The sequence below is a fragment of the Chrysochloris asiatica genome, unplaced genomic scaffold (assembly GCF_000296735.1).
Source record: "Chrysochloris asiatica unplaced genomic scaffold, ChrAsi1.0 scaffold00102, whole genome shotgun sequence".
NCBI classification, from domain to species: domain Eukaryota; kingdom Metazoa; phylum Chordata; class Mammalia; order Afrosoricida; family Chrysochloridae; genus Chrysochloris; species Chrysochloris asiatica.
In genome coordinates this window covers 1,368,237-1,394,900 of record NW_006408620.1, presented here as the reverse complement: position 1 = coordinate 1,394,900, position 26,664 = coordinate 1,368,237, and the positions used below count along the sequence as shown (strand labels likewise).

Here is a 26,664-nt window from a genome sequence, read left to right as displayed (position 1 = left end):
ATGCCGTCCAGAATGTTCTTTCTTTAACCTGATGATGGCTCCGTGGGTCCTTGTTAGACCGCCGGTTGTATGTTTTGCTTGTCGGAAAGCTTTCATTTTAATAAGAGGCAGTGCTGTGGGCGAGAGCAGGGCACAGGGGCCATGTCCAGTCCACACTTGGCTTCAGTGGCCCCAGCAAAGCTGGACTTGTACGGTGCTGAACTACAAAGTACTTAGTCGTATAGCTGGGGTGAAACTAAAACCAAACAGCAATGAATGAAACCAGCGCTGGGAAGGAATTCTTGTTCAAACGCACAAGACCATAAGCTGCTATTGATTTCTTAGCAAATTTATTTTTATGACTTGATAGTTTAGGGTATTGATCATGGAGAGGATTGATTGTCTAAAAATTGGTCATTTTCTGGTGGCTGGAAGGGAGCAGTCAGTAACTGTAATGTGCCGTGAGGGTCTTTACATACACTGGAAAAAAAGTTTAAACACATCCCTGTTTAAACACATTTCTGTTTTCAACAGAGGTTCGAAAGTCTCGGTGGGCTTTTGGAAATGAACTTCCCATTTTTCCACTGAACAGGGGCAGGGGTAGTCATTACAAGGGTTCAAAATCCATTCTCCTCCCCTCCCCTCAACTAATGTCTAAACTTTCTGGTGCTAAAAAAACCTACTGCTGTGGACAGAGCAGAATTGCCCCTATAGGATTTCCAAGGCTGTAAATCATTATGGAAGCAGACTGACAGCTTTCTCCTTTGGAGCCACTTGTGAGTTCGAACCGCTGATCTTTCAGTTGCTAGCGGAGCACTTTAACTATGGCGCCACCAGCTGGTGCTGGAGGAGCAAAGGTGGTCCTTTTCTGCCATCTAGTGGTTGCTGTAAGAAGTACACCGGCTCAAAAATGTTCCTGGTGCAGCCGTTAAGAACGTCATAGATGCTCTGTGCCCAAAGCATTCGTGTCATAGCTTTCAGCCCTCAAGACAGCCTTGTTTGAATCTTTATTTTATAATGAAGTGACTGGCACTCGGAGACGTTAAGTCACTTCCCCAAGCTCAATCCATTAGTAATAATAATAATAATAAAACAATTGTTGTTGAATGCTGTCAAGGTGACTCAGACTCGTAGCAACCTTGTATAGGGTTTCCAAGGAGCGGCTGGTGGGTTCGAACTGCTGACATTTTGGTTAGCAGCCTAGTGTTTATCCTGTAACACCACACCAGGACTCTAAAACCTACAGCACTTGGCATTCCCAGTAGGTCTCCTATCCAAGTCCTAACAGTAACCAGGCCCAACCCTGCTTACCTTCCAAAATCAGACGGCACACTTACTGCATTTTTGTTCCCTTATGTGTCAGTCACCGTGCAGAGTAATTACAGGCGGTGTCTCCAACAACTCGACTTAAATAAGTCGTATTATTATTGAGCTCTGGTAGCGTACCGGTTACAAATTGGGCTGCTAACCTCAAGGTTGGCAGTTCGAAACTACCAGCTGTTCTGTGGGAGAAAGATGAGGCTTTCTGCTCCCATAAAAATTTATAGTTTCGGAAACCGGTTACAAATTGGGCTGCTAACCTCAAGGTTGGCAGTTCGAAACTACCAGCTGTTCTGTGGGAGAAAGATGAGGCTTTCTGCTCTCATAAAAATTTATATTTTCGGAAACCCTGTACAGGGTCTCTATGAGTTGGTACCGACTCCATGGTATATAACAACAACAACATGAGGAATGGTTAACTCTTTAAGGTGCTGAATGAAAGGTTGGAGGTTCAAATCCACCCAGAAGTATCTAGAAAGGCGTGTCTATCTACTTCTACAAAAAACAGCCACTGAACACATTACGGGGCTCAGTTCTACTCCAACCCACGTGGGCCTTCATAAGTTGGAATTGGCTTGATGGCAGCTTCTCAGGAAACAAGCTGAGAGAGTCACACACTTGGTTCCGTAACTCTCCTTGACTGTTAAGAACTATACCGTTGTTACTTTAGGATGAGGTTGGTTTCCTCCTTTATTTATCCCCCTCATGGTTTAACTAGAGTATTTCTATGGGTATTCCTTGGGGAGTCTTTATGTCTTTGTGGCGCGAGGTAACATCTTTCCATGTCTAAAATTAGTGTCTCTCCCTTTAAACAGAGAGAGTCTCTAGCCCTTGATAACAAGCGGATTCTCAGAAGATACCACTGCACACCTATGGATAAAAAAAAAAAAAAAACGGGGGAAAGTTGGCACTTCCTTAACGTTAGGGCAGAATATCTCTGTGTGTTGAACAATGAGTCAGGATTGAGTCGATGGCACACGACAACAACAACAAGTTTTTATTAAAAAACAACAACAGACTAGCTAATCTTCAAGTCTGCCCCAACTCCTGGTAACCCCGTATGCTTCAGTGACTAAGCGTTTGAAAGTCAATCGCCAGGTCTTTCTTCCTCTGCGTAGACGTGAGCTTCCAGCCTTTGATTTAACAGTTGAGTGTGTGAATCATTTGCACCACACAGAGACTCCTTGGGTTTGGATGGCATTAATAAAATAGTGACCAGCCTTTTCTTAGTAGTGTTTTGGCAAGTATGTTAATACTGGGACGTCTGATGCAGGTAGTGTTGTACAGAAGGGGATTAAGACTCAGTGAGACTAAACAGTTTGCCAATGTCACATGCAGCATCAGAATGAGGCAGCTGGTATCCTGACACCACCCTGGGCAAAGTCAGGACTCAGTGTGGACTTTTGATGGATGATTGAAAATACAAGGACCCTGACCCTTGGGCTAGGTTCTCAGGAACTAAGCATGCGATCGGAATTTTGGTTCATGTGATTTGTTGGTTGAGGGTTATTTGTTGCTCTCAGGAAAGAGACTGAGGTTGGCAGGGTGGCACAGGGGAGGAATGAAATGAGTCTCTGCTGAGGACTGCCTTCACTGGATCTGGGGAGCATTTGTGACCAGGAAGTGTAGCATCGAGGCAGGCCCATGTCAGCTCACCGGATCAGTCTCTTGTTCTTCAGGTCAGTTAGTTTTTCCAGAGGCTGCTGGGGTAGGCATTGGGTGGCGGCTCTACCTCTTAGACTAGGCAATTCCTGTGTGGCAGAGGGAGGTAGCTAGACAATGTGGCAACTGGGAGGTGGGTATGCTGGGCAGGGACCAGGAGTATCTTCTGGGCATCTTTCCAGTCTCATGACTGGACTCCAGGTCCCTCTTCCCTTGCTCTTGGCCAGATTGATGAGCAAGGGTTGAGAGAGTGCCAAAGATTGCCTGGGCCCTTCCTGGAAGTGTCGGGAGAGAAGCGGCAAACAGTGTTTGGTGAATGCCTCCCTTGCCTCCCTTCCTCCATTGTTTGTTGCTCTGTGTGTGTGTGTGCCAATCTGGTATTTTCATCTCAGGAAATTTTGATTCCAGGTTTCAAGAATATCTTAGGGTAGGTGTCTCAGGGAGTTATCTAGTCTCAAGTAGTCCAGTAAGTCTAGACTTGATAAGAATTTGAGTTCTGGGTCACATTTTTCTCATGTTCTACCTGGGTCTATCTCTTGTGGTCCTCATGAGAATGGTTGGTAGTGGCAGCTGGCCATCGTCTAGTTCCCTGGTTCACGGGCTATAGGAGGAGAGGTGCCTCGCTTCATCCAGAACTTAGAAGCATGTGGAGTGTTAGGACTGTCCACTCACCAGCCCGGACATGCTGCCATTTGATCTGAATGTCCCATGCACTTTAGAAAATCCCACCGTCTCCAGAGGTTCTTCTGAAAGATCCAGCAGTTTCCTGATCTCTCTTGAGTACTGAAATTCAAGCTTTAGATCTTCTCTCGAGGCTCTTACAGGGTACGGTCTGATCATCCTGCTCCTTTTAAAATTCTTCACTGGTTTCCCATTGCCCTTATGCCAGACTAGTTCCAACATAGCGGTCCCATTCTTTCTTTCAATTCTTCATCTTTTCCAGGACGTGTGTATTTTCTGTTCCTTCTGTTGAGATGTTTGTCTTGTGTGACACTGAGGTGTCTCCGTGGGTTAATTACTTGACTATGACCTGAAAAGTGAATGGTGCAAACCCACCCAGAGGCCGCTTAGAAGACAAGCCTGGTCATGTGCTTCTGTAAGGGTCACGGTCTTAGAAACCACCTGGAGCCGTTCTTCTCTGCACACATGGGGTGACCATGTGTTGGAACACACGTGATGGTGACTAACAACAATGCCTTCTCTGAGAAACTCATTCTTTCTTCCTCTAGATTGTAAGGCGTCTGCCCTGAATCTCCACGGGAAGACTAACCCAAAATCTGTCCAGTTGCCATGCAGTCTGTCTTGACTCATGGTGACTTTGTGTCGGAGGAGAACTGTGCTTTAGGATTTTCAGGCCTGTTTTCTTCACAAGTCGATTGCCCTACCGTTTTTTCAAAAGCGACTCTGGGTACACTCAAACCTTTAACCTACTGGTTAGCGGTCTAGCATGCATGAACTGCTTGTACCAGTCAGAGACTCCCCCAATGAGGTTACACCCCCATTGTAGACTCACACTGAATGCCGAACTTGAATTCTGCACTCTTCAGTTCATAGCATTGCGAAGTGACCGTTTGGGCATCCTCGTGGGTTCCTTTGAAACGGTGTTCCTTTGAAATGGTCTTTGAGTTTGGGGAATAAGAAGAAGCGTGAAGGGGCAAGGTCAGAACTGGAGTGTTTCTGTAGTCAGGTTTCCTAATGAAATGCTCATAGGACACTCCTTGCTACCTTTAAACAGTGAGCAGGTGTATTGTCACAATGGACAAGACAATCCTTGGTGTAACGTTCCTGGCCTTTTTCTTACCTGTGAGTTTTCAGTTTTCTTCAAACTTCTTCATAATAATTCGCCATGATTTTCTCATGTGCTTTTAGAAAATCTACCAAGATGATCCCTTTAGAATCCCAAAAAATAGTCACCGTAACCTTCTAAGTTGACATCTCTGCCTTGAATTTAATTGGAAATCAATTACAGTCCCTTGGAAGCCATTGTTCTGATTGGACTTTTATTCTAAAGGCACCCCAGTGAGACTAAGACACGTGTCTTAACTGAGAGAACTTGTCTGCAGTCACCCACTGATCCTAGACTTGAAAACTGGTTTTGCTTTGAATAAACAAGAGGATGTCTGAACTAGAACCCTAGTAGCAATTCTTTTTGACTCACCCTTGTCTATTGAGGATACTGTTAGAGGAGCTTGTAGACACAAAGCCTTCAACGACAGTCCCCACATCACTGCCTTCTGGAATGAGGAGCTGAAGTTGAGCAGATCATGGACTTCATACCCTTCTTGAAGGAGATTACACAGGTAACCTTTAGGACCTGAACAGAGATCAACAACAAGACCACAGTGGGACTGTGACCCAGCCTTTGGACTCGGACCACCCTGGTTCCCTTGGCAATGTAGAAAGAGAATAGTGAGGCTTATGAGCTCACAAGAAATCATATGCACATCTGATCTCTACAGGCATCATGGCACTAGGAAATGCCGTGTCTCAAGCTCATATCAAAGTGTTGAAATACTCCTGAAGCTTCTGAAACTATTATCCTTATAGATAAAACATCTTATTCATCCCACTTTCCGCTCCGTATCTTCCTGTCTCCTTAACAAGTGATACTCCACTATTGACCTTCTGTCTGCATCTACAGCCATCTCTAAATACGTAACCATTTCCATATTTATATCCACGATTATCTCCCCATAGTTGGGGCTGTTCTGAAGAAGCAAAGTTTCTCTTTGGGATTACTACTCAGTATTCTTGCTTTACAGAACTTTCTTAGATGGAAACATCTCCCAGAAAGACGAAGAAGCTTCCAATATTGTGATGTTTAAATCCTTCTCAAGGTATCAAAAGAAGAAGAGCTCCCAAAATAAACAAATCCTTGACAACCTATTGGGAAAAGTTGAGGGTCACATCTTACACCACACCAAATTCCAAAAGAGCACTCTCAGGGAAAAGAAACTGATTTTGAAGGCTCATTGAAGAGCTTTTGCAAAGCAGAGAAGGTCTTCATTACCATAGTGACTCCAAAAAGGAGGGGAGAATATGAGGAGACCAATAGGTCCTTCAGTTGGATAGCCTACCTGAGTGTCTACCTTCAAAGCCAGTATGATGAGGCAAAATCAGATGAGCACTGGGCAGACCTGGACATATGCCATACCTGAAGGGTGAGATGGAGGTTGGGGTACTTTGGAGGGATGAGATGTTTACAGTGTAAGAAAGGAGGTGTGTTTAAGTAGGAAGGTGGGAGGGGCTCTAGGTGTTCACTCATTTCTTCAGGAAGGATTCAAGTACCAGGTTAGATTCAGTGACAGATGAGCTCTAGTCTCTGTCCTCAAAGACCTCAGAGTCTAACGGGTGAGGCAGGCACAGATCATTGTGTTGCAATGTAGCAAGTCATGTGATAGTACCATGGGAGCACACACGCCACAGGAAACCATGGCTGAGTGGAGTCTAGGATGTGGAGGAGGATCCACGTGGGACAAGCTTTGTGTCAGGATGAGAAAATGACGCTAATTATGTTCATTAGGAGTCCTGGTGTGGCGCTGTGGGTTCATGCAAGGGACTGCAAAGTCATTTGAACTGCAAGCTCAGCTGCTTAGACTCACCAGCTGCACCTTGGAAGCCCTGTACAGGGTTGCTATGCATTGGAACAGACGCGACAACACTTAACAACAAATTCATTAAGTGCTTTCCATGTGACAAGTGCTTTCTGTTGATTAATAAATTGATCTTTACAATCTAACTCTCTGATATAGGTCTATTATCATCCCCATTATATGTATCAGGAAACTGAGGCACAGAGCCAGGAATCACACAGCTCATAATGATGTGTCTAGACTTTAGGGCCCAACATTCTGGTTCCACAGATCCTAACCTTGCCATGGTGCTGTGTTCCTGGCAGAGGGAATAGAGTATGCAAAGGCACAGGGACTAGAAAAGGCAAAGGTCCTGTGGGGGGCTGTAAGCTGTGGAGTGTAGCTCCCCTTGACTGTGTGCCGGGATATACATTCCTCTAGAATGTGTTTGCTCACCATTCAGTTGTTTCTTCATTTATTCCTTCAAAATTATGTATTGAGTTTCTGTTTGTCAAGTGTACTCTACAGTCTTGGAGTACAGTAGGGGGCAAGACAAGGTGTGTTTACTGGGATGAATCCCAAAGCCTGAGGTCTTCCCAATGCCCTGGAACCCTTGGCGTTGTCTCCATCTTTTTTTTTTTTTTTTTCTTTCCTGCTTTTATTAGCCTTAGAGAATTCCCTTCATGTCAGGATAAAATTCCCCACCCTTCAGGTTTCTTTGAGACATTCTATATTCACAAATCCCTTCATTAATGTGAGCTCCTCTCTAAGTCTTCTAAGGGTGGGAATTTGGAACATAAAGTCAGAGCAAGCTGGTCTATTTCTGCCTTTTACCATATCCTTTCTGCTTGAAAAAGAAGGAAGGGAAGAGAGATAAATGGGGAGAAGTAATAAAGAAAAGTCCAATTGGATTAATATTAAATGAAAATATTATCTAGTCTAACATCAGATGCTGGTTGCCATGAGTTGAAATTGGCACAATGGAAATCGACAACAGTAACAAGTTCATCATGAACATCAGAATTCCATCCCGGTAGTTCCCAAGTAGACCACTAGGGGGCAGTCTCTGCCTTCAAAGCTATTATTCCTCACCACAAAAAGATGCTGAGCTTTTAACCAACAAACCTGCAGCTTTGTCCAGGGAGGAAGCACCACAGAAAACAACTAACCCCAGCCCCTCACTGAACACCTAAGTTCATGGACATTCAGAGAGGATGTCTCTTCTCCTTAGATCATGGAGTAGGGAGAGGACCCAGTTCAGGTATATCCCCTCCTTTCTCATCACTGGTAAGTCATTTCCTTCCCCCAAGTTTTATCAAGAGGAATTTCCAACACTTAACAAAGTAGAAAGAATTCTACAGCGACTGCTCATTACCCACCAGCTCGACTGTACCAAGAACATTTACTACACTTGCTTAATCTTATCTATCTTCCTACCCATCCACCCGTCCATCTTATTTTTTGACACATTTCAAGTTAAACTGCAGAGATCAGCCTAACCTCCCCCTCAATACTTCAGCATGCAATCAACTAGAAATTTAATTATTTTATTATTTTTTTTAACTTTTGATGTAAAATTTGCAAATAGTGAAATAGACACATCTCTAGTAGCATAGTGGTTACAAGTCAGGCTGCTAACCTCAAGGTCAGAAGTTCAAAACTACCAGCTGTTCCGTGGGAGAAAGATGAAGCTTTCTGCTCCTGTAAAGATGTATAGCCTTGGAAACCCTATGCAGGGTCGCTGTGAGTCGGAACCGACTCGATGGCACATCACCACCGTTATCAGTGGCTGAGTTTTGAGAAGTGTATACACTTGTGCAATCTCAGTTCTTTTATTTATTTATTTTTGTAACTTTTTATCCTGACTTGAGTGAAGGTTGACAGACAAGCTCATCAGCTTTGCATTCAACAGATCACACGCTTTGTTTTGTCTCAATGATGACAATCCCCTCCCTGCAACAACAAATATCCTTGTAGCTCTCAATTCTACCAAGTTCTCTTTTGGATGTCACAGTACCACTGAGGATCTGACAAAGCTGTGAACACCCTCCCAGAGAAACACTGTCATGTGTGTAGACATGTGTGCCCACATCCCGCCCCGCACACCCAGATCTTTGGGAATTCAGATGCTTACAGGATCTACGTGAGCTGTAGTTGTGACGCTAACTACAACTCACCGTCAGTTTTTCAGTTCCTCTGACCCTGAAAAGTCAGCTCTCATAAGTTAAAGGGCACCGTCTCCCAGACTGCCGCATCTATCCAAGACCCTGGACACCAGCCACAAACTTGTGGGTTCCCAGGACACGCACATTTCTCACCAAATGGCCAAAAATTGGGGGGTTTAGCTTTATTGTCTCAGATTTAATAATTAGCTAGAATGATTCCCAGAACTCAGGAAAGCGCTATACTTAGCATTACAGTGCAGACTTACCAGCTGCTCCTTGGAAACCCTGTACAGGGTTGCTGTGAGTTGGGACCAATTTGACAGCACTGAACAACAACAACAACAACAACAACAGTTTTATTATAGTAATAAGGGTCCAGAAAGATGGGGATAGCACTCATGTGACACAATAGGGAATAATTACTATCAGGACTGACTGTGAGGGTTGGAAATGTAAAGGTAGACGTTTTGTACCAAAGGAGGAGAGTGGTTGTCTTTGCAATCCAGGAGTGGAGGGACCATCAAGGGAGACCATCAAGGGAGAAGAGCGGAGAGTGGGATCCTACCCAGAGAAACAGTGATGCGTGAGATGGAGGCAGAGACGATGACATGGAGAGAGGGAGCAGCTGGGGACTTCAGACACAGAGAGGGAGAGGGGCTGTGTGCTGATGACCGGGGGGCAGGCTTGCAGGGTATAGCTTTTGGTTGGTTGATGATGCATGGAGGGGATTGTAACCATGGCAATGAAACGATATAGGATAGGATGAATGTAAAACTAATGTTCTCCCATGTAAACTATCACATAATTCACAATAAAACATTAAAAAAAAAAAAGAAAAAGGGTCCAGAAGAAGAGACACAGAGGGGAGGGTCCTCTTCCCGTGGAGTCAGGATGTGTCACCCCTCTTACCCTCTTGGCACATCAATATTTATTATACCAGGGGCTCCTACCTAAGCTTCAGTCCTCAGAATCCCTGGGCTTTCACTGCATCGGCAGTTTGATTGCATCATTGGCTAGGATTGAGCTCTGTTTCCAGCCCCCTACCTGGTGTGGCACTGTAGGATTAGCACTGGGCTTCGAACCACGAGGTCAGCAGTTTAGACTCACCAGCTGCTCCTTGGAAACCCTGTACAGGGTCATTGTGAGTCAGAACTGACTTGATGGCTCTTAACAACAACCAAAACTCTCTCTGGAAGCTGGGGTCCTGCCATGCAGTGGCCAGCTCCTATCCTGAACCATCTGGTCATCATACATGCTCAGGTGGTTTGGGGTCCTCCATGAAGGAACCCCAATCTCTAGGCAGATTCCAAGGCTTAGAGGTTATTGCTCAAGAACCAGAGTTCTTTGAGTAAAATGAAATGGTGGTTCAGTGAAGTTTTTGTTGTTATGTACCGTGGAGTCGGTTCCAACTCACAGTGACCCTATGCAGGGTTTCCAAGGCTGTAAATCTTTACGAGAGCAGAAAGCCTCATCTTTCTCCCGCGGAACAACTGGTAGTTTCGAACTGCTGACCTTGCGGTTCACAGCCTGATTCGTAACCACTATGCTATCAGAGCTCCTTTCAGTGAAGTAGGTGTGTTGAAAACTCTTCATGGTTGCTCACTGGGAACAGCCCTTAGAAACAAATCCGACAGAACACAAGGCTTTCTTGCTTTCTTTGGTTAGTAATCAAAAAGTTGAGTCAAATCATAAATTAACCTATGGAATGCTGACCATCTGGCTTTCTCATTGCATTATAAATAGCTGTCTGCTTGCCCCAGGAAGCCAGGACGAGGGTCACCTGTCTGCCCTTCTTTTGCTAAGCCTGCTAACCTAGGAGTTTGTCAGGTGTCCTGGATATTTAAGGCTAGATTTGGACTTGAGGAGGTGAAGGGAAGGTGCGGTCTTGCTGCTCCAGGATCCTTCTCTTAGTCCCATGAGAATGATCAGGGTCTGAGGAGACGATGATTACATTTAGGGCTGTAAGCACAGTCTTCCTCCCTAAATGTCTGCTAATGTGTATGGGTGGGGCATTGCTAAGATCTGCTGCAGGCCTGAGACTTTTTACCTCCTTTGAGGATAATGGTCTAGTCGTGGTGGTGGTGATGTGCTATGGAGTCGGCTCCGACTCATAGCGACCCTGTACAGGGTTTCCGAGGCCTGTAAATCTTTACGGGGAGCAGAAAGCCTCATCTTTCTCCATCCGGAACAGCTGGTAGTTTCAAACTGTTTACCTTAAGGTTAGCAGTCCGACTCGTAACTACTACACTACCGGAGTTCCTGGTAGAATCTACTAAAACATGCATACATGTATATATTTGGGCTCTCATATTTCCTTTCTGGGAATCCATCTTGCTGAAATAAAAATACCAACACACAAGGAAATAGCATCCAGAAACCACATGTTTTGTTTGTTGTTGTTGTTAAGTGCCATTGAGTTGGTTCCAACCCATAGCAACCCTGTATAGGGTTTCCAAGGAGCTGCTGGTGACCTTGAACCACTGACCTTATGGTTCAAAGGACTTTGCAGTCCAGCGCATTAGCCCACAGCACCACAGCAGTAGGGGTTGGCAAACCTCAGTCAGTTCTGTCCCAGTTATTGTTTTTGTCAATAAAGTTTTACTGGAACACAGCCATGCCCATTCACTTTACATATTGTCCTTGGGCAGTTTTCCCAGATAAAGCAAGTTGAGTAGTTGTGACAGAAATCATGTGATAGTCTGCCCTTTATCAAAAATGTTTTCTAAGAGGAAGTTTAATCTGGTCTCATTTTGAAAACATAAGTAACAGTGACAGACACTTCCTCTGTGTGAAATTCTATTTGTGCATTTTTATAAGGGTGGGAGAAAGGTGTGGAAAGATATAAGCCAGGTGTAATGGAAGGATTGAGAAAGAGAGAGAGAAGATGGCGAGAGTCCAGGGAGGTGGGGGAGGGGGCGTTGTTTCTCCTCAGCATTAACGATTCCAATGAGCACCTACACTTTTGCAATTTTTCCCTTTAATTGTGGTGAAAATGTACGTAACAAAAACATCCAACGCCAATGTCTACTTGTGCAATTCAGCAACATGGATGGCATCTTTCAAGTTGTGCGCCATGCCCCCACTCCTCTACCACATCGTTCCACGACCGTTAATATAACCTCAGTGTTCTTCTATAGTTTTGAAGGAAAAATACAGAAAAACCAATTTAAATAAACATTTCCATTGATAACAGCAGTTAAAGTTAATTCAGTGATGCAGTGATTTCTTGTTTTGAGAAGGGTGATTGGATGGTTCTCAGCCTGGGCAAAGTGGTGTCCAGGCCCTGTCCGAATGGTTTGAGTTTTTTTCATTGACACTGTCCGTCATCTTTGAAGTCTTGGTGTGAACCACAGGGTCAGTTTGAACTGGGAGGTCGGAGGTTCAAACCCACCAGCCGCTCCTCAGAAACCCTATACAGGGTCTCTATGGGTTGGAACTACTCGATGACACATAACAACATGGTTCATTTCGTAAGCCAGATGTGCTCAGTGAGCTTTTCGTGGTGTTTGTCCTTTGTGCCCGCCTTCTCAGGGCTCTTGCTGCTCCATGCTACTTTAAGAAACTCACATGTCCTGCGGGGGAGCCATCTCCTCTCTGTATTCTTGCCTGGAAAACCCCCTCCCCTAAACACCGCACAGGGAGCTCTGGTAGTGTGTTGTTGTTGTTATGTGCCGTCGAGTCGGTTCCGACCCATAGCGACCCTGTACAGGGTTTCCGAGGGTGTAAATCTTTACGGGAGTAGAAAGCCTCATCTTTCTCCCGCGGAGCAGCTGGTAGTTTCGAACCGCTGACCTTAAGGTTCGCAGCCCGATTCGTAACCACTACGCTACTGGAGCTCAGGCTGCGAAACCTAAGGTCAGCAGTTCAAAACAACCAAATATTACGTGAGAGAAAGATGAGGCTTTCTGCACCCGTAAAGATTTACAGCCTTGGAAACCCTGTACAGGGTTGCTATGGGTCGGAACCGACTTGACGGCACATAACAACAACAACAACAAACACCTCACAAAACTTGTGATCCACTTCCTGTTGTAGGACCTGTCCAAGCCTGTTTCGATTGAGGGTGTCCACGCTTCAGAAACCATGGCCAACCCTGGCTGTGCTAAGTGTGTCGTGGGGCTTGTTAGAAATCCAGAATCTCAGGGTGCACCCCTGACCTGTGGAATCAGAATCTGCCTTATAACACAACCCCCAGGGGAATAGGTGGCTCTTTCAAGCTGGAAAAGGCCGCTGTGGACCTTCATCCCAAAGATGGAGGAGTGTACATTCTGTCCACCAGGGGGCAGGCTTTAACCGCTCACAGCTCTGCCCGTGGCTGCGGGTGTTTGTGCTGGGAGAGGACCAGGCTGTCTTTGGTGGCACCATCCAGCCTCATACGGGCATTTCCATTCCATCAGTGGTGAAGCTTTGGTGCCAGCCCTTCAGGCTCCAGAATTGCCTCTCGTCAGTGACCTGGGCTGTCTGCATGGGCTGGAAGAGTCATCATGGCTGTGTGACCCCCTGGCTGGAGCCGTTCTGAAAGTGACCCAGAGGAGGGAGGTGTAACTTTAGGGCCATTTCCAGCCACTATCCTCTGACCTGCCTTTTCCGTTGATCTGCTGTAACTATATATCAAGTCCTTGTGTGGTACTGCAGGATAAGCACTGGACTGCTAACCACAAGGCCAGCAGTTCAAACCCTCCAATCGCTCCTTGGAGACTCTATACAGGGTCACTATGGGTCGGAACTGAGTTGTTGGCACTCAACATCAACAACATGCTGGTTATAGGCTGGCAGAACCCCGGGTAGAGTCAGTGTGGTGCAGAGGACCAATGCGCCAGACTGTAAGGTTGGTTTGAATTACAAGGTCGGAAGTTCAGGCTCACCAACTGCTTTTTAGAAACCCTGTACAGTGTCGTTATGAGTCAGAACTGACTCGATGGCACTTCACAACAACAACAACGGAACTCCGAGTGGTGTGGTGGTTAAGGCTAGGCTTCTAATTGAAGAGTTGGAAGCCACCAGCCACTCTGCCAGAGAAAGATGTGACCATCTGTTTCCTTAAAGATGAAACCCATGAAAACCACGTGGGAGTTCTTCCTGCACTACCGAATCACTATGGGTCATAATTGACTCCGTGGTGATGGGCTTAGGCAGAGTCTAAAAGTGGCCACCACACATCTGTCAGTGGGAGCTTTGTGTTGCTCTGACGTGGAACGAATCCCGTGGCACATCCAGATCAAGGGGGCCTAGGAACAAAGGCGTGACAACCTACCCTATGGATCATAGCAGTAGGGTCTCCAACTGATTATGGGGTGGTGCGGGACCAGACAGTGTTTTGTGCCATTATGCCTGGGTTCCCAGGTATAATGGAGGCTGATTCGATGGCAAGCAACAAAATAGAGACTGCAATCACAAAAGTAGATCATGGCCTTTGAAATCAGGCTTGAGTTTGATTTTTGACTCCTTCATTTCTTCAGCCAATATATGCTGAGCATCTCCTGTGTACCAGGCAATGCTGTTGGGAACGAAGCAGACAGTCACTAGTTGGTGGAAGAGGCAGGATTTGCACTCAAGATCCATCTGTCAGAGTCTAACAGGACGTATGCAGGGAGGAGATCAAAAGCAGCAGAACCCGAGAGCTACTCGGCATGCTGGGGGAAAGAGTGAGAGAGGGTTCAGAGTTGTCGACTTTTGTGGCCCTAGTGGTTTTGTTGCACAATATGTCCAGACTATCTTAGTAACAAGGTCACAGAAAAGACCTGCTCATCTTTGGCCAGTTTCCTCAGGACTGTAGGGTCAGATGTTTGTGTGTGGTCGGAGATCAGGGAGAGAGCGGATGGGGCTGGAGATGTCCCAGATAGCTTCCTGGAGGGAGCAGGATCGATTCAGCTAGGAGGACGAGGGAGACAGGAGGGTGTGGGACACCTGATTCTAGCTGCTGCTCAGTCTAGTTGGGGTTTTACTACTACCGCCCCCACCAACAGTACCTTCGCCCAGTCCACCCAGGGAATCCTCACAGCAACTCAATGAGATTGTCACTCCAGCTGTCTCCATTTAACAGATGTTGTTGTTGTTGTGATGTGCCGTGGAGTCGGTTCTGAGTCGGTTCTGACTCATAGCGACCCTGCACAGGATTTCCGAGGCTGTTAATCTTTATGGGAGCAGAAAGCCTCATCTTTCTCCTGCGGAACAGCTGGTAGTTTTGAACTGCTGACCTTGCAGTTCGCAGCCCGATTCGTAACCACTACGCTACCAGATCTCCTTTAACAGATGACGGGAGAGTAACTTACTTGTCCGCCTCATTCTGCTGGGAAGTGGTGGAGTTTGATTTTGAACCTAAGTATTAGGTTCCAGAGAATTATACTCTTGAGCACTATACTAAGATAACTGGGTGGTGGCTGCCGTGAGATGCATTGGTTGGGAATTGGATTTAGGTCTTTGGCACGGAAGGTGAGCATTTTGCCCGGAACCACCGGGTCCCCAGTACAGGCATGGAGTTGGTTGCTGCCGAGATGATTTTGACTCATGGTAATCCTTAGGTGTGTGGTGGTGCCATGTGGTGGTTGTGTGCTACAGAGTTGGTTCCGACTCATAGCAACCCTATGTAGGGTTTCCAAAACTGTAAATCTTTACAGGAGCAGAAAGCCTCGTCTTTCTCCCATGGAGCAGCTGTTAAATTCAAACTATTGATCTTGTGGTTAGCAATCCAGCTCATAATCCACTATGCTACTATAATAACAATATAGATATTATTGTTGTTGTTGTCAGAACCAACTCATTGCGAGCTTATGCACAACAGAACGAAACATTGCCCCAGCCGGCACCAACCTCACAATCGTTGCTACACTTGAGCCCATCGTTGCTGCCTCTGTACCAATCCGTCTCGTTGGGGGTCTCCTTCTTTTTCACTGACCTTCCACTTTACCGAGCATGATGTCCTTCTCCAGGGACTGGTCCCTCCTGACAGTATGTCCAAAGTATGAGACACATAGTCTGGCCATTGTAGGCATGGTGATGGTGGTGGTTATGCGTCATGAGTGTGCTCCGACTCATAGTGACCCTGTCTGTAATACTGAATACAACCATCCCATAGGGACTTTTTATAGGAGCTGACTGCTAAGAGCTTCTGGGGGGCCCTAAACAGCCAACCTTTCCATTGACAGTGGAGCGCTTTAACCGGTGCACCACCAGGGCTCCATTCCTCTTCCTCAGATCAGTACTTCCGAGCCTAGAGCTTGCTTCTGCATCATCTGGAGAGTTTGGTAGACCACAGGCCATATCCTACCCTCAGAGTATCAGCGTCAGGAGATCTGGGGCAGGCCTGAGAATTTGCATTTCTAACAGTCTCCAGAGTCCTGGTGTGGCGCTGTGGATTAATGCACCAGACTGCAAAACCTTTGAACTGCAAGGTCGATGGTTCAAGCTCACCAGCTGCTCCTTGGAAACCCTCCACAGGGTCGCTATGGGTTGGAATCGACTTGATGGCACTTCACAACAACACCAACAACAGTTTCTCTGGTCATGCTGATGCCACTGGCTGGGGACAACACTGAGAGTCCCTCCTCTAACTCTTAACTCTCTTCTGCCCGTTTTACTCTGTCCATTTTACCGCTTTACTGACATGCTCTGCCACTCTTTTATGTTTGATCTTACTTGTGAAGGACTCAGCTGTTTAAAGCATCCCCACTCCCACCCCTTAGCAACAGTCTAAGCCCACTATCCACTTAGTTCACTCCTATCTGCTCTGAATGTCTTTTGTACGTCAGACACTGAGCTGGTCACTGGGGAGTCTGCCCTCGTGGAAGTTACTTACACTGGAGTGTAGGACTTAACAGGATCTGCTGTTACAAGCGAGAAACAACTCTCTTAGGCTTCGCGGGCCATAGGGTCTCTGGTGCAACTACTCAACTCTGCCATCAGGGTCCTGCCAAAAGGATCATGGACAGGATATAAATGAATGGGTGTGGGTGTGTTCCAATAAAACTTTATTTATAAATGCACACTGTAGGCTAGACTTCTCCTGTAGGGTGTACTTTACAATCTCAGTTTTAGCGTGTCAGATAGACAATAAAGGAGGTCAATAGTAAAGTATACAGAATGCCAGGTAGTGTTAAATGTTGAGGAGAAAAATCATGCAGAGGAAGGTGGAGGTATGGGGTTGGGGGCTAAGACCTGCACATTTAGATATGGTGACTGGGGACACAGTCACTGTGACGGTGACATTTGAGTCAAGACTTCTGAAGGCATTAGAGAGCCATGCAGCTCCCTGGAAGAAGAGGGAGTAGCCCGTGCAAAGGTCCTGGGGTACAAGTGTGCTCAGTGTGCTGGTTAGCGTGTCTGAGAGCAAGGAGCCCAGGGAGGGGAGCAGGAGGTGAGATCCAAGGTAACAGCTTTGTAATCAAGCAGTATACAGACTTTGTGTTTTACTCCAAGTAAGATTGTTGTTAAATGTTGTGTAGTCAGTATTGACTCATAGCGACCCTGTTTCCAAGCAGTGGCTGGTGAGTTTAAACCGCTATCTTTATGGTTCACACCAACCTTGTAGTCGAGTGCTTATCCTATAGCAACACACCAGGGGTCCGAGTAAGATGGAGATACATTATTAGTTCTCTAGTGGTTCTAATAGTTCACGTTATATATTTGCAAATTCGTTTCTTGTTTCCTCAACGACAGGGTCAGCTCTTGACTTCTACTCTGTAATGGGTACCAGGCATCGGGCTAAGCACTTCTACATGTTGTTGTTGTTGTTGTTGTTAACTGCTGTCGAGTTGGTCACAACTCATGGTGACCCTCCATACAACAGACGGAAACACAGCCCAGTCCTACCCTATCCTCACAATCGCTGCTACGCTCGAGCCCACTGTTGATGTTACTCTGCTAGTCTATCTCGTTGAGGATCTCCCTCTTTTTCTCTGACCCTCCATTTTACCAAGCACGAGGTTCTTCTCCAAGGACTGGTCCCTCCTGATAATATGTCCAGACTATGAGAGACGAAGTTCAAATCCACCAGCCCCTCCTTAGAAACCTTATGCAGAGTTGCTATGAATTGGAACTGACTCGACAGCACTTAACAACCCCAACAATCATTTATAAGAAACCCTGGTAGTGTAGTAGATTTGGAGCTGGGCTGCTAACTGCAAGGTCAGCAGTTCGAATCTAACAGTTGCTCCGTGGGAGAAAGTTGAGGCTTTCTGTTCCTCGGAAGCCCTTTACAGGGTCACTTTGAGTAAAAACGAACTTGGTGGCCCATCCCAGCACATCATTTATGGTATTAGGTGCCTTGTTGTTGTTGTTGTTGTTGTTAAGTATTGTGGAGTCAGTTCCGACTCGTAGTGACCCTGCAGAGGGTTTCCGAGGCTGCAAATCTTTACGGGAGCAGAATGCCTCATCTTTCTCCCATGGAACCACTGGTAGTTTCGAACTGCTGACCTTGAGGTTGGCAGCCTGATTCATAACCACTATGCTACCAGAGCTCCTTGTTAGGTGCAGTAGAGAATAAGAAATCACTGGATTCCAACTCGTGGTGACGCAGCTGTGCTCCACAGGCTTTCACCTTTCAGATCCCAATCACCAGGCCTTTCTTCCACAGTGCCTCTGGGTACCTCTGAACTGCCAAACTTTCATTAGTCAAGTGTTTAGCTGTAATAATAGTCTTCATTTTAAAGAGGAAGGAAATGAAGCTCAGACAGATTAAATGACTTCCCAATGTCACAGAGCTAGTAAGTGGTGGTTGCGGGGGAACGGGCGTTTAAACCCACAGATCTTTCTTATCCAGAACTTTGAATTTTTTCAGCTTGGCTGATAAAGCATCACTGGAATGAGCCTGAATGTTTAAAATGTGGGTGAACTGGGACATTAACTGAAACGGGAAAAATGAGAGGTTGAAGAGCTGCTGGAAACGTAATCTCCCTCTTAGAAAACAGGGTCACCTGTGTGTTACCTAGCAACCAAATCTCTTGACAGACTGATTCTAAACCAGCGGTACCCAGCTCAAAGATGGCAGCTCACCGCACCACTTTGTATGTGTGCTGTGTCCGCAGTCTTGACTGTGTCCAGTGCCACATGTCAGGGTCCTGAGCGAGCTCGTGGCACCTCTTCCGAGTCTCTCATTCCAGGGCCTCGGCCCATAATTTTTCCCATACTGGTTAGTATTCTGGATCACCTAAATTTTACACAATGTGGGTCTGTTCTGGGTTGGCTTCGGTGGCCATGATGAACCCGTTCAAAGCGCTGGTCTTAACATAGATCTTAGCAGTCACGTTATACTGAGGGACAATACTATAGTTCTGTAGGGACAGAAAGTAATAAAACGGAAAATCCTTTGCCAAGGAGACGTATGTGTATATTAATCAAACAAACAGGGCATTCTGAGAAGGGGAAAGGTCCTCTTCTGTGGGAACTTTGACCAAGCCTCTGACAGCTCATTTATATGATCCGAGAGCAGTTTGGCATTCCCAAACAAGTCTAGCGTGCAATTAGCCCAAACCGCTTTGAGTAGTCTCTTTGGAACCTTTGGAATTTTCCCCTCTGTCTAGCCTTGTCTCTCTGTGCATGACGTAACCAAGGCTGTATTTTGTTGGCAGTCTCTCCCAGACGAGTGTGGTCCACATCTGTGGGCATCACTGCGGCCTGACAGGGGTCTTGTTTTCCTGGAGGGACAGAATCATCCATAGGATGATTCGCACAGAGTGTCTGCAGTGTGTGGCAGAGTGATTACTCCAAGTGTAAGCCATGCAAATGAGATGCAAATGAGGGGGCTGTGTTTGCATGGGTCAGGAGGGCAAGGCACTGGGGGCTTCTGCATCCCTTCCCATCAGTCGGCTGATAAGTCTGACAGGTGCTTGTACAATCATCTTTGCTGTCTGCCAAAGGGCTCTTAATGAGAGCAGCCCCAGACTGCCCTTGCAACCTCTTCAGACACCTGGTGATTGGAGACTGGGGAGACCAGGGCTTCAGATGTGCTGTCAGCTGGCTGAGTTATCATCAGCTACCTGCTGGGCTCTGAGAAGGAAGGGAGATGGCTGTTATTGTCTGCTCTCCTCACCCTGCAGCCTGTGTGAGGCAGCAGAGTAGGAGAAGGAGGCTGGATTGGAACTTCATCACAGCTACTCTGGCTTTCTCCTGGCACCTGCCTGTCACCTCAGACAATGACTCTCCATGTGGCCTTGAAATAAGAGCTGAGAGCCTGTTCCCCTGGGTTGAAAGATCAATGCACCTTTGATTTGATTTCTCCTTCCAGACGAACCCACTGTCTTTACTTGTAGCTTGAGAAATCCCAATCAGAGTGGCCTTTTGAATTGGGGGAAGAAAAGGAAACAGGACTGCAGCCAGTTATGGACTCGTCAGTGGGGAAAGACAAGTAGGCATGTTCATGAAGAGCCAGCAGACCCGAAGGAGGCTTCCATGGTATCTTCCTGCTGGTCTCTCCTTGTTTGCAGGGGTGTACAGTACAGTGTCCATGACTAAATGTTCTCTCTCAAAAAAAAACAACAAAAACCGGTTGCTGTTGAGTCAGTTCTGACTCATGGTGATTCCATGTGTGTTGAAGTAGAAAATCAATGGCTCATTTTTTTATTTTTTGGAAGATTACCAGGCCTTTCTTCCTACTTACAGGTCATCTGGGGTCATTAACCCCATGCCATAAAAATTAATGAGAAAGGCTTGTTCTCATGGTCTTTTTTCTCTTGTTGTGTCTTGAGGCATGGCACATTGGTAGGGCCAGACAGAGCCCTCACCCCTTGAACAGGTTGGGTGGGTCTTCCCCCAAAGCACTTCTAGCAGATGAAATGGGGTAATGATTGTGAAGCTGCCTCAGGTAGCAGGTGGCTCATGGTCAGTGCTCAACAAATGTTTGTTGAAATTAAAGTAAGCCAAAAGAAGACAGGACCCTTGTTGATAAGCATCACCGAGCTGTGAGTCTCTGCCTGGGGTTGTGCTGACCCTGCACTTCAGTAGCAGGCCAACTTTAGGAAGAAGAAGGGATACTGGTGTATCTTGGGTCTCATAGGATCCAACCTAATTAAGGTCCTACTGTGGCTCTGTAGGATAAGCACTGGACTGCTGACTGCAAGGTTGGTGGTTCAAACCTACCAGAGGCTTTTGGAAGCCCTGTCCTGAGTCACTATGAGTTGGAACTGAGTCCACGGCACTGAACAACAATAACTAACCTGATAAGATAGTGCTAACCTCATATCTACTAGTATTCCAACTAGCTATTGAAAACCCTCTTTAGCACAGTTTGGTTCTGACACACACATGGTCATCATGAGTTGAGTCAACTCAACAGCAATTGCAAAGTTCTAAATTGAGGGACACAAAGATCTTCCCTTTTAGACTCCATTCATTTTCCCCAGCTTTTCTTGGAGTCTCCTCTGTAGGGTACATCACTGAGGGTGATACTGACCCGATCTAGATACCATTGTTGTTGTTACGTGTCGTTGACTCAGTTCCAACTCACAGCGGCCTTGTAGAGGGTTTCTGAGAGTGCCTGGTGGGTTTGAACTGCCGACCTTGCAGTTAGCAGTCCAGTGCATATCCTACAATGCCATACCCGGCTGTACCATAGGTGACAATTACAACGAGGGATTGGGGCTGCCAGGGACTACAGCTGTAGAAACCTATCAGGGAGCTGTTGGTTTCCCAGTGTGGTTGAAGTGATGCCTGCTGAATTAAGGAAGAGACAGCATCAACAGAGGCTAGATGGAATTGATTGGCGGATCAAGGGCAGGATGGGAAGCTGGGAATTAACAGAGATTTCTGGCTCATGAAGGTGTGTGGTGATCTCGACAGATTTGATAACCAATCAGATTAGAAGTCAGAGTAGCTCACTTGGAGAGAAGGAAGATGGTCTAGGTCTTATGCAGGACTAGTCTGCGGTATTTTTGAGTTGCATGGGTGTCTCAGGCCGGGTTTTCTAGAGAAGCAAAAGCAGTGAAACATATTTATGTGTATTTATAAAGAGAAGTTTATTATCTTACAGTTGTAGAGTCCCAAGTCTCCAGTGAAAGAGAGAGAGAGAGAGAGAGAGAGAGAGAGAGAGAGAGAGAGAGAGAGAGAGAGCAGAGTGACATTCGCTAGTCTGTTGTCTAAATAAAGCAGACCCTGTTCTAAACTCTGACTGGCTGTATTGATGACACATTTCACTCTTCTGTAGTGGAGGCAGTGATATGCCACAAGGTCCCATCTCAGTGCTGAAACACTCCTATCCCAAGCTGTGACAATGTTGGCTGCTGAGACTCACAGCTGAGTCCTTCTCCAGGAACTGGTCTAATGATAGCTGCCTCCCCCAAGGCTATGTCTACTCTGGGGACAGTCCACACCCAGTGAATGGTGAATGGTGGAAGGGGTACAAAGGTCCAATCTGTCCCTCAATTAAGGACAGTTCTGGCTGGGTTTGAATTGCCCACCTTTCAGTTAGTAGCTGAATGCTTAATTGTAATAATAATCATAATAATAGCCTTCGTTTTATAGAGGAAGAAAATGAAGCTCAGAAAGGTTAAGTGACTTGCCCAAGGTCACATGAAACAAACAAACAAAGGAACAATCCACTCATAGTGACCCTATGTAGGATTTCTGAGACTGTAAATTTTCATGGGAGCAGACAGCCTCATCTTTCTCCTACTGAGCAGATGGTGAGTTTGAACTGCAGACTTTACAGTTAGCTGCCCAGTCCCTAACCCACAGTGCCACCAAGTCTCCTTCAAGGTCACATCGCTAATAAATGTTATTATTACTACCTGCTACTTTATTGTCATTGTTAAGTGCCATTGAGTCGGTTCCAACTCATGGTGACCCTGTATAGGGTTTCTAGGGAGTGGCTGGTGAGCTTGAACCTCCAACCTCGTGGTTCAAACTGACCTTGCAGTCCAGAGCATTAACCCAAAGCACCACACCAGGACTCCCCACATGCCACTTACTTCTGTCGAATCAATCTCATGTGTAAGAGACGAACTGTGCATCACGGGGTTTTCCATGGCTGAGTTTTGGGCAGTAGCGCCAGACCTTTTTACCAGGAAGTTTCTGGATGGATTTGAACCTCCAACCTGTTCGTTACCATCTGAGTGCATCCACTATTTTCACTACCCACAGATTCCCAACCCAGCTACCAAGCCTCCCTGTGCACCATGTGAGGTCTCTATTAGAACGTCACTGTAATTCACATTCTCTCTGTTTTATCTTCCTTCTCTCGATTCTTGGCTTCTTGGTATGAGTCGTTCCAAGGTGCTTCCCACTGAGCCTCTGGCACACAAATCTCCATTTTAGGACCTGGTTTGAGAGAACCTGACTTGTTTGTGTCTGTATCTTTTCTTAAACCGTTATCTTTATAAAGCACTAACTATCTCTGTCTGGTTCCTTACTATATCCCCAGGTCTAGGTACGATATAGGTTCTCGTTAGATTTTTATTGCATAGGTGAATGAATTGTGAATTACAGAACAGGTTATGTAGACAATACCTTTCTGTGGGCACGTGAGCCTGCCTGGGCCCAGCCAGTTGGAAGCCATTGTTAACCATGGCTCTGTGTCTTTGATGAGCAATGGTCACAGTTTATAAAATGTTCACACAAACACACTTTGGGCTGTATTCTACATCATTTAGTCCACAGAGGCTGTTCCTTGGGGCCTTTAATTTTCTAGCTTTCATTATTGGGAGAGTAAAACGTATCACTTGCATTCTAAAATTGATTTTTATGTCCCGAAAGAAGCCCATAAAAATAAATAACTTTCCAGGGATGGGGGTTGGAGACCATTTACACTCTGCAATTTGTTAGCAAAGAAAAAGTCTAGAGAGATACAGCAATCTAATCATTTAGAGTGTATCTCTTGTTTCTTTTTTATATGCTTTTCTCCTATTTTAAAAATTCGATTTTGTTTTTAACTTGAGGCCTGCTGGACTTGAAACCACCTGCTGTTGAGAAAGTTCCCTTGGGGAGCTCCTGGGGCAGGTGACAGGAGTGGTTGGCTCACACCTCTGATGTCCCACTCACTGCCGTATTGCTATCAGTGAGGTGATGTATTGACAATATTTTATTACAAATTGTATCAGTCAGCTTTAGCTGTATAACAAATCATTCCAGATTTAATTAAGTAGTGACTTAATCCAGAAAACATTTGTTCTCTCAATTCTGTGGGTCTGAGCGGTCCTTCTGATCTGGGCTGGCTTGGGTGTCCAGTGGTTGGCTCGATGCCATCAGTGATGACAGGAATGACTTGGCCATGTGGTTTCCACCATCCAGCAAGCGAGCCCTGGTTTGCTCATGAGGTTGTGGTCATAGAATTCTCGGGAGCAGCCAGCAAGGGCAATATTCAAGTCAAACCCCAATTCGTAAGCACTTTTTCAGTCCTATGCTTGTATCACACACCCCATTGGCCAAGCAAGTCACACAACCATGGCCCAATTCAAGGAGTAGAGAAATAGACTTTCACTCTTTCGTTGGCATTTCAGTTTCTAAGACATAAAGAGGGGCACATAAACGTGGAAGATACCACTTAGTGTCTTTTGTGGGGGGCAAAGAAGCTGGATATTGGAGAGACTGAGCAGCTGGCCTGAGGTCACTTAGAAAGGCAAGAATCTATTGTGTAGGCAGTCATTGTGGGTGAGTGCCCCCTGCATTCAGGACGGCTCAACATCTTTGGCCCCTCCCACAGCTCTGGAAGGATTCTTGCCTTGTTTTTTATATATAAGGACTGGACTTGCTGGGCTAATTATTCACTGCTTGCAGCCTCCCACCCCGCTGCCCATTCTTTCTGTGTTCTTTGTGCCTCTGGAGGCTGGTTCCTGGGAAGTGCTTCATCTGGGCTCTTTCTTGCTCCCTAGCTTTTGGTTGAGTTTGTGCTGAAGTGATATTGGCAAGAAGCTGTCGTAGAGGCAAGGTGAGAATTCCACTCCCAGTCCCTTCCATCTGGGTTGTGTTTGCTGGCACTATTCTTGTCCACAGCTTCCATAAGACTTCTTTCTCTCTCTGTCTCTTCCTTAATTACAGTCTCTTGAATCATTTAAAGGACCCCTGGTGACACCATAGGGTAGGGACGCTAACCAAACAACTGGTTCGAAGCCATCAGCCTCTCTAAGGGAGAAAGATGAGGATGTGTAGTTCCATAAAGATTTACAGCCTCTGGAACCCTATGGAGAAGTTCTCCTTTGTCTTATAGGGTCGCCATGAGGTGGTATAGACTCAGTGGCAGTGAGTTTGGGTTTGAATCATGCAAGTTAGAGTCTACATTCTGTTTATACCTAAATGGATACATTTTCATTAGACTGTAATGTTTTATAAAGAAATAGAGTTTGCAGCATGCAATGTGGGGACTCAGACACCATCCTGGCATGCCTATGGTAGTTGCTGACAGTAATGGAGAGATTGTAGGAGTGCAGTTTTAGCAGGAAGATTGAGGGCTTTGACGCTATAGGATGTGAGTACTGATTCTTTTAGGCTCTCATCAGGGAATTCTGAGAACTCCGGGGAGGACATACAGCGGTCATTCTATCATTGTGGTGCCAAAAAGCTGGTCACCTCTTGAACGCCTACTGATGGAGCAGTGAATAGGAGACAAATCAGTCTAACCATGCTGTGGAATCGCATGCAGTTTAAAAAGCAGGAATTTGTTCCAAACGAACTGACATAGAGAAGATGAATTGTGAGTGAGAAAAGCAGTTTGCAGATTCCATTTCTGTAGAATAACTTCTCAGTCCATTTGTTTCCAGACGATTGTCTCAGCAAGGTGGAAAATATGGAAGGGTAAACATCAGACTGCCAACTTTAGTTAGTTGGGAGTGGGAGAAGAAGAGAAAAGTAGAGTAGGAAACGAATTGGGGCACTTAAAAAAACAAAACACTATCGCAAATGGGTACGTACACATGGATTTTATGTGTTCTTCTTTTTCCTAACTTTTGAGCTGGATACTTAGCTTCCTGATTCCCAGTGGATTCTCTCTCCTGATGTGTGCTGTAAGGCCACACATTGGCCTTTTAAACATAACATTAGCTGACTCTCACAAGTTTTTAAGATTTTCGAATTTATGTTATTATTTCTTTTTCTAGAGATTATTTTAAAAATCATGTTTCATTTTCAAACATTTGTAGATACTTTCTAATTATCTTTTTGTTGTTGATTTCTTGGTTATTTCCACTGTGGTCAGGAAACATAATTAATTCATTGTTTTGAAGCTTTGGTAAATATTACAGGTGCACTTATAAAAAATATATCTTTGGTTGTATGCATCTGTCTATCTGTCTATCTATCTATCTATCTATCTATCTATCTATCTATCTATCTATCTATCTATCTAATTTGCTGACATCTTCAATATGAAGCAATACTTTTTTTACCTGCTTATTCTGTTATTAAAAGAACTGTGTTCAAGTCTCCTAATATGATTCTATATTTTCTCCTTTTAGTTTTCCATTCTCCTTTCATATATTTTGAAGCACTGCTCTTATGACAAATTCTAATTGCTGTATCTCAGTGGTGTGTGTTTCCTTTTATCATCTGAAATGTATCCCTTTATCTCAAATAATGCTTCCTGCCTTAAAGCCCAACTTGTCTGATATTTGTATAAATATATCAATTTTCTGTTGGTTTCGTTTTCACTTTCAACCTTTCTCATTCACTCACTACCATCAAGTTAATTCAGATTCAAAGTGAATCTCTATAGGGTTCCCGAGGGTGTAAATCTTTATGGGAGCAGAAAGCCTGATTTTTTTCCCCTCAAGCAACTGGTGGGTTTGAAACTGCCAACCTTATGGTTAGCAGTCCAATGCCTTTTCTACATCACCACCAGAGTCAATCTTCTTGTATCCTTATGTTTAGAATGAGGCTTTTTTAAGTATAATGCTATTGCTGTTAGCTGCCATGGAGTCACTTCCGACTCATAATGATCCTGTGCACAAGATGAAACAATACCTGGTCCCATGCCATCCTCATAATCATCACTGTGTTTATACCCATTGTTGCTGCCAGTGTACCAGTCTATCTCACTGAGGTTCTTC

At 45.5% G+C, this 26,664-nt stretch overlaps 1 protein-coding gene across 2 annotated transcripts in view; it reads left to right on the top strand.

Annotated features, from left to right (window-relative positions):
- The window catches only part of PRKCB (protein kinase C, beta), a 448,755-nt gene that overhangs the window by 219,776 nt on the left and 202,315 nt on the right, over positions 1-26,664 (top strand). The gene's annotated exons all lie outside the window — the stretch shown is intronic.